This window comes from Rattus norvegicus, chromosome 8 (assembly GCF_021556685.1).
Source record: "Rattus norvegicus strain SHRSP/BbbUtx chromosome 8, alternate assembly SHRSP_T2T, whole genome shotgun sequence".
Taxonomy (NCBI): Eukaryota; Metazoa; Chordata; class Mammalia; order Rodentia; family Muridae; genus Rattus; species Rattus norvegicus.
Window position 1 is genome coordinate 49,980,815 of NC_141541.1, and position 10,238 is coordinate 49,991,052.

General features: G+C 44.7%; 1 long non-coding RNA gene across 1 annotated transcript; it reads right to left on the bottom strand.

Annotated features, from left to right (window-relative positions):
- Positions 1 to 9,961, bottom strand: LOC108351684 (uncharacterized). The gene is made up of 3 exons (XR_015627206.1): positions 9,859 to 9,961; positions 3,357 to 3,428; positions 1 to 344 (listed from the first exon to the last, which is right to left on the bottom strand). It is a non-coding gene; the product is annotated as an uncharacterized LOC108351684 (long non-coding RNA).
- Between the last annotated feature and the right edge of the window lie 277 nt (positions 9,962 to 10,238).

The window sequence follows — 10,238 nt, forward strand, 5'->3', positions numbered from 1 at the left end:
TCTTTTTAAAAGCTTTTATTGGATTTTATTTATGCACATAGTGTGTGTTGGGGGGCAAAGAACACCCCCATGTGTTCTTCTGCACCTTGACCCACCAGTGAAGGTGAGAGAACAATTTGCAAGAGTTAGTTTTCTTCTTGCATTAAGTAGGATACAGGGAGTGAACCCAGGTCAAGGTCAGGCGTAGCATATGACCACTGAGCTATCCCATAAGCTCTCCATGGTACTGTAACCGTTGGTACAACTGCCACACAGAGAAATCACCCATACCACTTGTCTAGTGAAAAGTTTCGTTCGTACAGGATTCTGGCAATAGATCTTTGATGGCATCAGTCATTTAGAAGCTGTGAATTAGACACAACAGATTTCTCGTTAGTTATGTGTTTAAGCTGAAGAGTTGGGAAATAGAAGTGGTGGGTACACAACCCTGGGAATGGGCTCAATGTCCCTGTATAGCTTATGGTTACACTTTGCCGCCATGGAAACAAAGTTAACCATGGATCTATTAATCTATTTATCATTCACTGCACATCTGTTTGGCCACCGTCTATCCTACGTTAGACTTGAAAGGACACCCAGACTGTATAAACATATCCACAGTTGATGGGATCTAAACTGTTAAGCTGGGGAAAAGGCTTTGTGCACACAGTACCCCAAGTGGGATTCCATGATACCAGAGAACCACTGGACTAAAAGCCACGACCTAGTTAATCCCCTACTTGTCACAAGAAAGCGCTGCACTCCATTTGTCCATGACACCAAATTCATCCCAGACACGTCGTGGACGGCAACCATCCTCCCTACACTTCATAAGAGAAGTTTAGTCATGGCCAAGTCTGGATATGAATTCTCCTACAAAGGTTTGCTCGACGCTCCCCACCACAACCCAATCAGCTAATGGACATTTCCGCCACCAACTGATGGAAATTCCGTTGGAAGAAAAATGAAGGCTTCGGTTACCCTTAGTCTTTAGAACCCAAGGCTGTTATACAAATAAAAATAGGACACCCAGTCGGTTCTTTTTAACCCTCCAGACACAGGGGTGTCCAGTTCAGAGGCTGAGATGAACAGGTAAGAGGCCGTCTGTGATCACAGTTCCAGACTATGGTGTTGAAAATGTGATGTTCACTTGTAACTCTCTCTCTGGCAGCTGGATCTTGAGATAGCGGCCGATTCCCCCTCTCCCCCCCCATCTAGACAGAAGCCGCCATGGACAGCCACACTCTCAGAACACTGCCACCTAATCAGGTCATGTCAAAGATGCTCCTCGATGAGAAGACCCAAGTTTCTCGCACCCTTATTTTGGTTTGGATTTCTGATGACTCACTTCATTTGTGTAGTACTTTGTTGTGGCTTAAGGTTGACATACAATTATGGAGACATCAAAAATAGCAGGAAAAAGAAACTCCCATAATGCATCCCTCTAGCAGAAACTTCCTGAGGGCACACTGCATGCTACATTGATATTTTGGTCACCTATTACTAGGTGACAAACCACCTAATAATACATTGGCTTAAATAACTATTGTGTGTGTGTTTGTGGTTCTGTGAGTCAAGAATTTGGAAGTGGCCCAACCGGATCCATTTGACATCTGATGGACTGAAAGATTAAGTCCTTAAAAGGCATCTTTGGTCCCAGGCCTAGAATCCTTTCTCTCTCTCTCTCTCTCCCTCTCTCTCTCTCTCTCTCTCTCTCTCTCTTCCTCTCTCTCTCTCTCTCTCTTCCTGTCTCTCTCTCTCTCTTCCTCTCTCTCTCTCTCTCTTCCTCTCTCTCTCTCTCTCTTCCTCTCTCTCTCTCTCTCTTCTTCCTCTCTCTCTCTCTCTCTCTCTCTCTCTCTCTCTCTCTCTCTCTCTCTGTGTATACGCATCTCACTCTCTCCTCTTCCACCTCCCCCTCTCCACAGGGTGTCTCATCATCCACACTTAGCACTTGGATTCCTTCCAGCCTGGTCTTCCCACCATGGGCCTATTCCTTACATGATGACTACCTTCCTCACAGTAAATATTTCCAGAAACCCAAGTAGAAGCCTTAGAAGACCTCAGGCATCATCACTCCTGCTGCAACCCACAGATCAAAGTGGGACATTGAGACCAGCCCAGGCTCAAGGCAAGGGAAAGATTCCACCTTTGCAGATTAAAGCCAGTGAGAGTCACGATGGTGACCATCTAGAAGCAAGTCACCACACCCAGCACTGGAGGTCCTGAACCTGCCTCTCTTCTCACAGAAAGAACTAGTGACATAAATGAAAGTGATGGAGGATGTATGCCACGAGACAGAAGTATATGAAGGAACGCCCAACCCGGAAATGAGTGCCCATAGGAGGAGGAGCCAATGAAGGGCTTCCTGAGTATGGATTGTTCTATGTAACCCTGGGTGAAGCTTGAGGCTGTGGTGGGAAAGGGAAGAAGGAAGGCAGCCCTGAAACGGACAAGTGAAATGGGCCGAATGGCCCAGGAAAAAGAGGCTGGAGGAGAACCCACAGCCCAAACCTGAGATCCTTTCTGTCTGCTACAGGAGACTGAGCTGGTGTGAACCTACACGGCTGACTGTGGGAGGAGGCTTTAACAAAGCACCAACCTTACTGCGGAATATTAGGCTGTTCTGGATTCTCTTAGGTTCTGTTTGCTTGTTTAGGACTCCCATGTTCGACTGCATGAGTAAGGCAAGCCCACATCCCTACACCTAGGTGGAAGTCAAAGGACAACCTTGGGTCTCAGCCATGCTTGTTCAGGGCAGTGTCTATTATGGTTTGCTACTGTGTACCCAGGCTTGCTGGCCTTGGGCTTCCGGGGATCCTCCTGCCTCTGCCTCCCATCTTGCCTTAAGAGTGCAGGGATTATAGATACCTGCTATACTAAGGTCCTTGCACCTGTCTGCAAGGACCCATTGACCCATTTGCCCACTGACCCATTTCTCCACTCCTCAAACTTCTTACTCTTAATTGTCCTCAATAATTTCTTAGTTGCAGAGAAACTTAATTCAATGTGTATTAACAACATTTCAAAAGTTAGGAAATACAATATAAATGCATACATGCATATATTCCAAACTTTAATTTTATTTATATAAATAATATATTTATATCGCATTTTTAAATAGAAATGTATTTTATATAACTAAAATTATATATATATATATATAATTATTTGGAAATGTTTGTTAAGATAGGATATCAAATCACCTTAAACTAGAAAAGTATTTCTTTACATATTTTCATCAACAGATAACATTGTTTTTTTTTCTTTTATTATTGCCAATTTGTTAAGTTGTATTGGAAGGCTGTAATACATCACACACACACACACACACACACACACACACAATATTTAATATTTAATCGGTTAGTAAATCTAACCTGTGGTTGGTTGGTACTTCTCTCTGCCATTGTCTGCTCTTAGATGCTGCCTGTAAATTCTTTGACCAGTGGCTTAGTATAGAAAGAAAGAAAGGCAAAGGGTTATAACTGTATCAGAGCCCAAGACTGAGTTCAATTCCAATTAAATAGGTGAAGAGGGTGAGTAGGGGCCTTTTTTATTCATGATAACTCGTTGGCTCCCTCCTTTAATGTATTTAATGATCCTGTGAGCTTAATGACTACTGCAATTAAGTCACCCTGCTTAAGCGCAGTGAATTACATTATGCTTGTTAGTGGTCGCCTTTGATAAAGGACAATAGCAAGGTTCTCTTTTACATCATAAGTCATTTTCGATATTGCTTTTCTCTGTCTGTCCTCCCCCCCACCTTGATTGATTACCTAGCACTCTGAAGAAGTGCTACAGAAGGGAACTTAGAGCTGGCGTTGTTCTTCTAGGGTCTGACAACCGCACAGGCTGGGGAGATGGACTTTTGATGGGCCAGCCTAACTGTGGAGGTGGGGATGAGGGTGGTTCATCCAATTTAATCAAGAATTAAGTTAGGTAAGATGTACGGGAGGAAAATATTAGGACCCTCCCTCCTCTCTCCCTTTCAGATTGGATGGGCAATCAACAAATACCAAGCCTCTACAAGGAAGGTTAGAAGTATCTTCTCATCCAGAAAAACCAAGGAGAAGCAGGCCCAGGGCATGCCTGGTTGTGTCTGCATAACTTTACTAAGTAAATGGTTCGATGTAGAGGCTGCAATACAGCTGCGAGCTACCGGCTTCTGCCACTCCCAGTACCAATGCCCTGTCCTTCAGCTTCAAGCTGCTGCCTTACCTTCCTGTGACCTGATACGACTTTGCCTATTTGTTCTGTTAGCTGTACCTCAGGTTAGCCCGTTGTCTAAACCTATTGCTCCTTGGGAATGGTAACAAGGGTGAGATAGCTCACACTTCATGGTGTGTTCTGTTTACACCTAATGTCATATACAAGAGTCTCTAGACCTCTGGATACCATCATGCCTCAGCGTCAACAGTTGTCCGATTAGTTTTTGGCAAGAACATTAAGTGAGAGTCCTGATTAATCATGTCAGCCAAAGCATGAAGTCCACCAGACTGTTCTATATTGGTGACATTTCGGTGATCACTCTAGAAGGTAATTTCTACAAGTTCATAAAATGTCCTTACACAAATTATAAATATTAAAAATGAGTATCATGGGTTAAAATTAAATTGATCCAAGAATACCTTTAAAAAACAAAACAAAACAAACAACAACAACAACAAAAACAAAAACCAAAGCAAATGAAGTCAACTGAAGGGATTCCAAACAGTGGCCATTTGACATCAAAGTGGCTACTTTGTATTAAAGTCACAGTCCTGGTGAGAGTCAAGGCTTGAGGCAATGCATCTAAACTGAGGAAGAGCGCAAATGTTAAACTAAAAAGTCAGTCCTGGGGCACACACGCTTGCAGGAAGAGACAGGCTTTCTTCCTGGAGTGCTCAAGAAAAGCTCCAGAGAAACAAGAAAAGAAAGGCTCACAAAAATGGACTTACAACCTCCATTCCAGCCAAGCAGAGAAAGGGAGAAAAGAAGCCATAGGCTAACGAAGGAAGATCCCTGGGCATGGAGAATGGCGGGTTGTCGGGGAAGCTGGTCTGCGTTCTCAAGGGCATTGATTCACTCTCCGGGAAGCCAGTAAATAACACAAGGGAGTCTTGGAGTCTTTATGCATCGTTGCAGACATGTTGGGTGCCTGCCTTACTTGTTGAAACACTGAAAACCACAGCACACTCCACAAACCCCCGTCAAAGGCTTGTACATACTGTTTTAAACAACTGTAATCCCTCATCGTCGGATAGAGCCTTTCAATTTACAAAGCCTTTCTCTGTGGCTTATCTCCTTTGCTCTTCACAGCCACATTAGGAGACAAGCGGGACTGCCACCATTTCAAGGAAACTTACTATTTTTTTTTAATCTAATAAATCAACCCTGGTTACCTCCCTATCGAGGGACAGTTGTGTTGTTAAGACCTCCAAAGTCCAGAGCTGTCCTTGACCCAGGGTATATCCAAACCCCCGTTCCCTCTTTGCCTGTGTCTCCCACTCTCCTTAGATGGTGGAGTGAGGAGGAGTCTGTTTAGATTACCTTTGAGCTCATCAAAGCAATTGTCTCTTTTCAAAGGGCTTTCACACTTCATTTGTCCTTACAACTTTTCAGGTAATTCAGACAAATTGAAAACTTTACTTTAGTCTAAATGCACTGAAGGCAGAATGGGAGCAGAGGGGGTGGGCACGGCTAATTGACTCAGCCTCAGACTCGCTCTGTGTTAGGGATTTGGGCAGGAAAGAGCTTCCGAGACACACAGAGCACAGTATCGCTTTCCCCGCCAGGTTGTCAGACTCCTGGAACATAAAAATCTCCTTTTATGAATTGCATTTTTGTCGCAACTCTTTTACAACCAAAAGCCCTTTTCCATGAGGGGGAAAAACAAAAAACAAAAAACCCAGCTCATATGGTTTCAAGTAATCCTGCTATTTCCCAAATCAAATATGGCTGCCAAGTAATACCACAAAAACTAAATAGATGACATCTGGAAGGGAGAATTGAAAGCCCACGGTTTCATTACCCCCACCTGTGTCTTTACAGGCAGCAACGAAGGGAGAGGTGAAGCAGACGGAGAGCCCTAAAACCTTCTTTGGAGAAACACAAGAAGGAGCAGTCACTATGGACCTCATGAGTTCAGGATTGCCCTGACTGGCAGAGAGCGCTTCAGATGGGAAGCGTCAGAAGACTGCATGTTAAGCAGACGAGTGCAGTCTGTCCTTATAGCTATTTATCTCCCCTAAACCACAAATCCTGTTCGTCAAATCATCAAGCCAGCTGTGGGCTTGAGCTGAGATTTAATGAACAGATAAATCAGTGATGCTTACTGAGTACCTCTGGTGTTTCCAGAGCTGTAGAAAAGGTAGCACAGTGTAACATACGCAAATCATTTCCTGTTTCTTACTCTGGGATGCCCCCCCACCACCACCTGAGACATCTAGATACTGATAGCGTGGGCTTTGCCAGCCTGACAGAATCATCGAGAAGCTCCAATAAGGTAACACACGTGGAGAGGATTTATAAGCAGTAAATGCTAAAGAAATGCCAAGTATCATGGTTACCCAAGGAAGCTTTGCCTCTGACCCTCTTGTACAAGGAGCTTAAAGCATAAACATATCAGATTTAAGTACCAGTATAAGAGTTAAATTATGGGAAAGATAACACTACCAGTGATTTGACAAGATAATGTGTAATTACTCTGCAAGGGGAGGGGAGGGACTTTGAGATTTATGGCCTTAAAACAGGTAGCAACCTCAGTGAGATAGAGCAGTGTATACAGAAGACATCCTGGATCCGATCTGGAGGCCGGCTCAGCCCATTTTCTGATGATATAATGGAACCACAGAGCTTGGGGAGTGTAGAAAACCACAAATGATCTGGCTCGTGGTTCTGGAGGTTTGAAAGTCCAAGAGCTGGGGATGACCTTATTGCTGGGTCGTAACATGGTGAAGGGCACCACAAGATAGGTCTCTCTTTCTTACTTGTAGAACCAGCCGTACTGTTAGTCTCTTGAGCTCAGTAAATCTCCATGGCTCACTTCCAAAGACTGTTGCCACGTGACTTTGCTGGTTACAGTGTAGGCACTTTTGAGGGTCACATTCGGACAACAGAAGGGAGGTGAGTAGGATGAATAACAAGTACCATAGGCTATCCTTGAAGCCAACGGAAGTCCTGACCTGAGCCGGGAAAAGGCATGAGGAGGTAGGATTCAAACACCTTGAAGCCTACTGGTCGAGGGCATCTGAGATCAGAAATTCTTTATAGTCAGAACATGGTAGGATTGGTGGGGAATGGGGAGACCATCATATCCTATAGATCCAGGTTGGAATCATCTGGGGCACTACAGTCCAAGGCCACCTAGACTCTTTACACTTCAACACTATACTCTTTGCATTGATACTTGCCATGGTTGTTAGAGCTTTAGGGTTCCTAGAGAATAGGGCTGTCTAGGTGCATTCCACCCCTCAAGTGATGGTAGGGTACACCAGTTAGCGGACCAAGTGGGGAGCACATAAGAAAACAGGAGATATGTCTCATCTCAAAAACCATTCCTTTAGCTGTGGCTATGCCAAGAAAGTCTTTTTCTGTAGGAGGATCTACTCTGCTGGGCCCCAGGGAAGAAGTGCAAGGCTGAGGAGTAGATTTGGATTCGTTAAAGCAAGGAAATAAGAGAGTTGTCAGTCCCCTGCTCCTTCATTCATAGATGCCGCTCCCCCAAAATTCAAGCCATAGAATCCCATCCACTCACTCTGTTGGCTCACATTATGAATCACTAGACAGCTCAGAACTCAGTCTAAACACCAGCACACATAGATGCTTGGGAAATAGGTCCCTGCTTCTCCCTCCTTGTCAGTTATCTACAGTGCAGAAGACATGAGCCAACCGATTCTCAAATTCCCCAGCCCCTGGGCCCTTCACTCTTCCATTTCACCTTTTTCTGTTTCTTAAGACTTAAATCCTAGCTGCCACTTCCTCTATGAAGTCATGCTGCTGTCCCAACCCTCCTGGCTGCTGTCCCAACCCTCCTGGCATCCCCATCTCTGAATGCTTAGCACACTCATGGGGACTTTGATTCTAGTCCCCTGCATCATGCCTTTAAATTCCGCACAGAATATGGGTATAGCATAACTACCTTCAAAATGCATATTTAAGGAATTAATTCCAGTTACAAAGGATGAGAGAGTAGGTGTGGTAAGAAACACAGCTGAAAACTTATCTTTGGGATTATCTACTTGGTGTAGAAATATTTTTGTCTCCCAAACAGCACAACTAGAGACGCTTCAATAGCAAAAAAAAAAAGGGGGGGGCCAGAAAGATGGCTCTGTGGGTAAAGGAACTTGCCACCAAGGCTGGGGTCCTGAGTTCAGTCCCTGGTGAAGGGACTGAAACAGGGAGAAGGAAAGAATGTATTCCTAAAACTTGTCTGTCTGCTGACCTCTACAGGTATGCTGTGGTGTGTGTGTGTGTGTGTGTGTGTGTGTGTGTGTGTGTGTGTGTGTGTGTGTGAACATGTGTGTGTGCAGCATGTGTGCACACAAATAAATAAGTAAATAAGTAATTAAGTAAATAAACCCATCTTTAAAAATGACTGGTAGGAATGGTAGACATAACTGTAAAAGGAAAAGAGTAGAAGAGTTCATGCTTGAGTTCTTAACAGCACAGGGCAGGATGGAAGCCTTTGTCTCTCCCAGTGAGGAAAACTGGTCATGGAAATGAGATTTACCTAAGGCATCATCTAGCACGCAAGCTAGATGGAGGCTTTCGACAAATGAGATTAGCCCTCTTCCAGCTCAGTCTCGCTCCTCTTTTCTGAAACGAAGTCTGACGCAGGTCTTGTTGCTTCCCCCTCTGAGCCATCTCCCAGGTCTAGACCATTCTCCATCTCTACTATGACAAGTATATCTCCTCTCCATGTCTCAGGCCTGTCCTCTTCTTTAATGACCCTTGTCTAGGCTGGCAGTGGCTTCATAAGATGCTCACCTGAGCATGTCATTCCTTGGTTTATTATGTTGTAAAATCACCCCACTTCCATTACCTTAACATGGCTTTCTAGCTTGACCACAAACTTCCTATCCAACTTATTTTCTCCTGGTGGCCTCTCACATCCCACTCTCTAGACATATGTAACTGCAACTGCATAAAAACACAAAACGTACCTTTCCAATGTGGCCTTGAGTTTCCTGTCTTCTCTCCATGACTTGCTGATTCTCCCACCCACCCTCCCAAAGACCAGCTTAAACCACCCTACAGGTTCCTTCTGGACTGGAGCCGAAGAGATGGCTCAGTAGTTAAGAGCACTGGTTGCTTTTCTAGAGGACCAGGTTCAGTTCTCAACACTCATGTAGCAGTTCCCAACCGTCTGTAATTTCAATACAAGAGGATACAACACTGTCTTATGGCCTCTGGGTACCAGACATACGTGCAGGTAAAACACCAATACACATAAAAATAATTTTGAAAATAGTAATAAAGTCTCTTCTTCTAGAAGCTTTTTTCAACCATTGCCCTTGCTCGGTGCTCCAGGTCCTTCCTCAGTTTCCTCACAGAGGAACCACAATGGCGTGCATACCTTCTGTGTCTCCTCCCTAGTCTGACGCCCTGCAGCGGTGGAGACCAGACGTGCAAGGTGTGTGTGTGTGTGTGTGTGTGTGTGTGTGTGTGTGTGTGTCTGTAGTGAGTTGAAGTCATTCAAACCTCAGTCTTTCCCCCTGAGCTCTGCGGCAGCTGTATCTGTCTTCCGTGGGTTTCATCCTAGCACATCGGAAGGAATGAGAGACTGGGAGAAAGGAAGCAGTTGAGACAAACGCTGAACACAGACAATGGAAATATCTCTAGAATGAACCCAGTGCTTCACTGGCTGTCCTTTCCCTCTTCCCCGGCATCTCATCCTACCTGCTTGTCCTCTGTAAAATATCTCTCAGATCTGCTCCCATTCTCACACCATCATTAAGCAGAGTCTGACTAGACTATGTCTGACCTGGGACAAGCAGGAAGAATCCCCTTGACCTATGACCCTGAATGTTCCCTCAGGTTTATGACTTCACCCAACTCTGTGAGCTGATATAGAGCATTTGTTCTCTGCTAGGTCTTCCTAACGTCGCCATAGCAACTTGAAGGCAATTTTTGAGCTATAATCCAGATGGAGTGCTTAGTCCTACCTCTACTACACACAGAGATAACTTTGGTCAAGAGGTTTCCCATCTCTGGGTCTCGGTGCCTTGGAAAACATACTTGGAGAATAAGTTCTGTTGTCCTACCTTCTCCCAGCCCAG